We start from the raw sequence: 6,000 nt of genomic DNA on the forward strand, positions 1-6,000 counted from the left end.
CCTCTAAGGATGGGCACTGCTTGGAGGATGCTGGTGTCTCTGAATCTGGAAGAAGCTTCCATGGGGCTGAGACCCAGAACTTTTGGGGACAGGGCACTGGCTGGCCGGTGCTGGTATCTCTGAGACGGGCACAATGGGGCTGGCTTTGCAAGGGGTAGGAAATTGGACCCTGGACTCAGCTGCTATTGCAGAAAGGCGCTGCTGTTACTAGGGAGAGCATTGCTGGAGTGACACAGAAAGTGTCAGGCATCTCGAGAGCCCACGGGAAGTTCACAGGGCACAGCGCCATGGAGTTCGTTCTTCCACTCCTGTCCTTGTGTGCTCCCTGTCTCTCCAGGCACGCCCCAGATACCGCAGATGCCCTTCCAGAGCATTGCAATAAAGCAAATATCCTAATAAAGCGAGTCCGATGAAGTTTTGGTTTCCCAGTGCATCTAAAAGTTAGTTTACACTGTACTGTGGTCTAAAAAAAATGTACATACCTTCATTAAAAAATGCTTCATTGCTAAAAAATGCTAACCATCATTTAGCTTTCAGCGAGTCGTAATCACTGATCACAGATCACCATCACAAACATAGTCGTAATGAAAAAGTTTGAAATATTGGGAGAGTTAGCAAAATGTGACACAGAAACACGAAGTGAGCAAATGCTGTTGGAAAAATGGTGTCAATAGATTTGGTTGATGCCGAGTTGCTACACTTGTAAAAACACCACCACAATATCTGTGAAGCGCAATAAAGCGAAGTGCAATAAAACAAGGGATGCCTATATTAATCATGCCTTTTTGTGTCCTTTTATTCGATGCTTTGGCACCTTGGGGCGCCACCTTACTGACTCTGGAGGGACTGCTTACATCATCGCCTTTAGAGATAGGGGGCTCCTGGCTGGCTCAGTTGGTTGAGTGTCCAGACTCTTGATTTTGGCTCAGGTCATGATCTCAGGGTCATAAGATTGAGCCCCATATCAGGCTCTGTATTCAGGGGGAGTCTGCTTGAGATTCTCTGCTTCTCTTTCCGCCCCTTCCCCTGCTGTCTCTCTCAAATAAATAAATAAAACCTTAAAAAAAAATAGAGTTAGCACACAATTTGAGCTAGAGCATGCCTTCCATATGCAAACCAACCACCTCCTCTAGGGAGCTCTCACACTCAGGGTCACAATTCACTTGCTCTGATCACCCCAGGGCCAGGTACCAGACAACTAAGGATAGCCCCTATACCCCAGAGCCCACTGAAATGATCCAAACTAGCCAATTCTGGACCCACTTACCCCGCCTTTCCTGTTCCTTCCAGTGGAAGCTGCAATCAATCAGTCAATACTCTTCCCACATTTTCCCCTTACTCCCTCTCCCTCCTGACCCACCCTGGTGCTTCCCCACACAGCCCTGCATGGTGAGCTCTGCCTTCCTGTTTCTAGGGACTGTGAGTAAGCATCCTCCTTCATGACAGTCATTTCTGCGTGTGCATGTCCCACCATATCTGATTAAACAAACCCCCCAGGTTCCCTTAGAGCATTCTGTGGCCGCCCCAGTGGCAGAGCCTGACAGGGAGCCAGCAAGCAAAGCAGAACGTGGGCTTCAGAGTCCCAGGTCCAGCCTCACAAAGCCCGTATAGAAGTGAGGGTGGGGTTTGCAACCGAGAGAGATTACAGCCAAAGTACTGGCCACTGGCCAAGTTAGACAAGGTCCTTAGATTAAGGAGTTTCTAGACCCCAGCACAACTGTTCACAATGAGAGTGCACTAGCAGCAAACTGTGCCTTTGAGACACGCCTCACCTGAGACCACCTCACAGGGAAGCCCAGCTGAGGGGGACGTCACGAAGAAGACGTCACAAAGTGACATCCAGCAAAACCCACAGGAAGTGAGTGCAGGGAACTTCGGATACCCAGGCGTCACGTGGAGCAGAACATTCGGGCAGAGAGAAGAGTGAGGGTGAGGGCCTGAGACAGGACGATGCCTGCCTTCAAGGAACGGCGAAAGAGACCGCGGGATGTTAATTTTATGTGTCTACGTGGCCAGGCCGTGGTGCCCAGTGCTTGGGTCAAACTAGCTGTTGCTGTGAAGGCACTTTTCGGATGGGATGGATGTTTCCATCAGGGGACTTTGAGTGAGGCGAGTTACCCTCTGTCATGTGGGTGGGCTTCCCGCAACCAGCTGAAGGCCTTAAGAGCAAAGACTGACATCCTCCCGAGGAAGAAGGGAATGCGGCCCCCACGCAGCAACACAGAACTCCAGTGGAGTTTTCAGCCTTCAGACCCAAGACCCCATCCACTCTTGCCTGACCTGCTGGCCTGCCCTGTGGAGTTCAGGCTTGCCTGCCCCCACATGATGCAAATACATCTCTCTCCGCATAGACGGTGTGCATCCTCTTGGTCCCGTTTCTCTGAAATAGTCTGCCGAACGCAGGCCAGGGTCGCAGAAGAGAGTGGGCGCCGTGGGCCCAGGGGAGGCGTGGGGCAGGGAGCCGATGGCGTGGGGCCTTGCGGCCAGGGGAGGCTGTGGCCTGTCCGTGGGCTGGGGCGTCATCAGAGGGTGCTGAGCGAAAGGGTGGCCTCATCTGACTTGCGTGTTCAAGGCCGCTCTGCCCACGGTGAGGAGATGAGACAGCAGGGCGAGGGCGGAGCCGGCCCCCCCCCCCAGGAGGCCCCTGCAGGGATGCGGGGGACAGACAGACGCCCGCTGCTGGCCCGGACCGGAGGACAGAGGCGCCGCGGTGAGAAGTGGGTGAAGACAGGGCTGCGCTGACGGGATTTGCTGACGGACCCGGTGCGGGCTGTGAGGGAAAGAGGGGTCAAGGGCAACCTCAGGGCTTTGAGACGGAGCGGCTAGAAGGACAGAGCTGTCATTTCCTGAGACCAGGAGGAGCTGGGGAGGAGGGCGTCAGGGAGGGGCTGGGAATCAGGAGTTTGGTTTTAGACATGCTAGTTCGGGATGCCTCTTAGAGATTTGGCCGCGGGGTGTCCACGTCTGGACTTCGGGGGGCTTAGGCGGCGATGTGCATTTGGCAGCTTGGAGCCCCCTGGCCCGAGACCACACAGGGAGGTGGGCGGCGCTTCCCCTGGGACTCGGGCCTGTGTGCTCCCCTGGGCACCTCCCCACGGGCTGCGCGCTGGAGCCCCTGCGGCCCTCTGCGGGGCCCCTGGCCCGCCCCCCCTGCGGCCCCCTGTGCCGCCCCCCCCTGCAGCCCCCTCCTGCGCCGCCCCCACCAGTCTCCCAACAGAATCCCTGAGCTCCCGGCGGGGTGGGTGACACCCACACCTCCTCCCGGCTGTTCTCTGAACGGGGTCATCACACTGCGGGTCACGGTTTTCACAGAAAACAGGAACAAACCCCAAACCCGGTTACTTATTAACCCAGCCCTGAGTGGGCCAAGTGCCTCCTTTTTGTGTGTGTGTGTGTTTTTTTTTAAGATTTTGTTTATTATTATTCGAGAGAGAAAGATAGTGCGCAAGAGCAGGAGCACAAGTGGGGGCAGCTGAGGAGCAGAGGGGGAGGGAGAGGAAGAGGAAAGAATATCAGGTAGACTCTGCACTGCTTGGTGGAGCCCGATGCAGGGCTCTATCTCACGACCCTGAGATCATGACCTGAACTGAAACCAAGAGTCGGACGCTTAACCGACTGAGCCACCCAAGCGCCCCATGACTTCATTTAATCTTAATTACCTCCTAAAGACCATATCTCCAAATATGCTGGGGTTTAGAGCAACTTATGAATTTTGGTGGGGGGGTGGGGGGTGGGGACACAATTCTGTCCATAGCGCACACCCTTGTGGAGATTATCATCTCATGAAGATCAACATTTCAATAGGATGATAAGTGCTCTCTGAGGATATGACTTGTGGGTTTGGATCTGAAGCATAAGAAATAGCCATTCAATGAGAAGGATGTTCCAGGAAAAGAGACGCACAAGTGCAAAGGCCCTGAGGTAGAAAAGAGTTTGGTATGTTTGGGGAACTGAAAGGACAGTTTTTACTTTTATTTTTTATTTTTTTTAAGATTTTATTTATTTAGTTGACAGAGAGAGAGCACAAGCAGGGGGAGCGGCAGGCAGAGGGAGAGGAAGAAGTAGGCTCCCTGCAAAGCCTGATGCGGGGCTCGATCCCAGGACCCTGGGATCATGAACTGAGCCGAAGGCAGATGCTTAACTAACTGAGCCACCCAGGCACCTCCAGTTTTTATTTTTAAAAGATCACTCTGGCTTCTTTGTGGAGAATAAACAATGTAGGAATAAGTGTGGAGGAGGATAGACCAATTCCAAGGCTCTTCCATCATCCAAGCACAAGATGATGGTGGTTGGAACTAGAACAGTAAAAGCAGAGATGGCAAGAAGTGGATTAATCTTGGCATATATCATTTGAAGCTCAATTTGTTGATTGATTAGAGTTTGGCAGTGTGAGAAGGAGGCGAAAAGCATGATTTTTGGATAACTGGCCTGAGCCACTAGGTGAAGAGTGGTGCCTTGGGTTGATGTGTAGATGTGTGCAGGTGGCCTCGGTCTGGAGGGGTTGATCAAGAGTTTCTAATCTGGATTTGTTTGATTTGAGATGTCTGTTAGATATCAAACTGAAGAGGCTGCAGAAGTGGCCATGGTGAAGCCAGCAAGTTATAGGAAATTTGTGTTACAGGAGTCAAATGAAGAAAGTGTCTCAAGGAGGAGTTTGTTCAACTGCATTGTTGAGGGGATTAAGAGGGGCAATAACATAGAATTACTATTGGATTCGGTAAGGGGGAAGACATTTGTACCCTGGACTGCCTTTAGGTAGGAGATGAACACTCCTCCACGTTCATGGGGACAGAAGAGATAGATCAGATATGAGCTCTTTCATAAACTTAGTGATAGAAAGACAATGGAGTTTGCCCTCTACCTTAACAAAATGCCAACACAACTCATGAGGTGTGACCATTAGTCAGAAAGAGTCATATGAGATCATCAAAATTCCATCAAACACATGTTAGCTGATAGGAGCTGCAAGACCAACCTTTGACACAGTGACTAGACAAAGGGCTCTTGTCACAGTGGGATGCTGAGCACAACCACCAGGGATGTTTGCAGCTCACCAGATCTCACCAGATGAAAGCCTCTGGTCACCTGTAACTTCAGTAAATGAGCAGTGAGCAGAAATCGTTATTAGTCAAGGTAACGAGCATTAGCTGCTGTAACACACAGCTCCTAACTGTAGATGGCTTAGTAGCAAGTTATTTCCCATTCATGTCACAGTCTGGGGCAGGGCGGTGAGGGCTTTGCTCTACACGGTCCCTCAGAAACCCAGACTTCTTCCACCTTTGGGCTTTCCCTTCTTCTAGGTCTTTGAAGTCCTGTTCGTTCAGCTGATAGGTGGAAAAGAGAAAAGATCATACAGGAAGTTTGTATGGGCCAGGCCTGGAAGAGTTGGTGTCATTTCCACTCATATTCCATTGGCCAGAGCTTTGTCCCATGTCTACACAACAGCCCTGGCTGAGGGCCTCACTGACGTCAGCATCAAGCACCTGATGTGCGCGTGAAGATGGCTCCAGGTGCATTAGCCCTCAGTCTCCAATTTTCCCAGTTGAGGCCCCAGACGTTGAGGAACAGAGAGAAGCCACCCCCACCAACTATGTCCTTGAGGAAACCCTACAACTGCATAAACTCTAATTCCTTAATAAATTCCTTTTTCTATATCGTTCATACTGTTTCTGCTTATCTGTTCTAGCCCTGACTCATGCAAACCATGAACTTCGGCCAAGCAGACTTGCCATTCCGAATGGCACAAGTGCTACAGAGCTTGAGCACCTTCAACTTTTAATGAAATTGGGGTACGTTTTGATCCAACATTTCTATTACTAGCAATTATTAATATCTTTTTGAATATTTCTCCCCCAGATCCAGAAGATTTTTCTTTGTGATATTTAAAAGAAACCTTTACCCAAACACCACTGTCTTTCTCCTGGATGTTCATCTTTAAATTGTTTCTGTAAGTTCTGGATCTTCCAAGGAAACATTAAAACCCTGCCCACCTACTACTTA

The sequence above is a fragment of the Phoca vitulina genome, unplaced genomic scaffold, assembly GCF_004348235.1.
Source record: "Phoca vitulina isolate PV1807 unplaced genomic scaffold, GSC_HSeal_1.0 scaffold2, whole genome shotgun sequence".
Classification (NCBI taxonomy): Eukaryota; Metazoa; Chordata; class Mammalia; order Carnivora; family Phocidae; genus Phoca; species Phoca vitulina.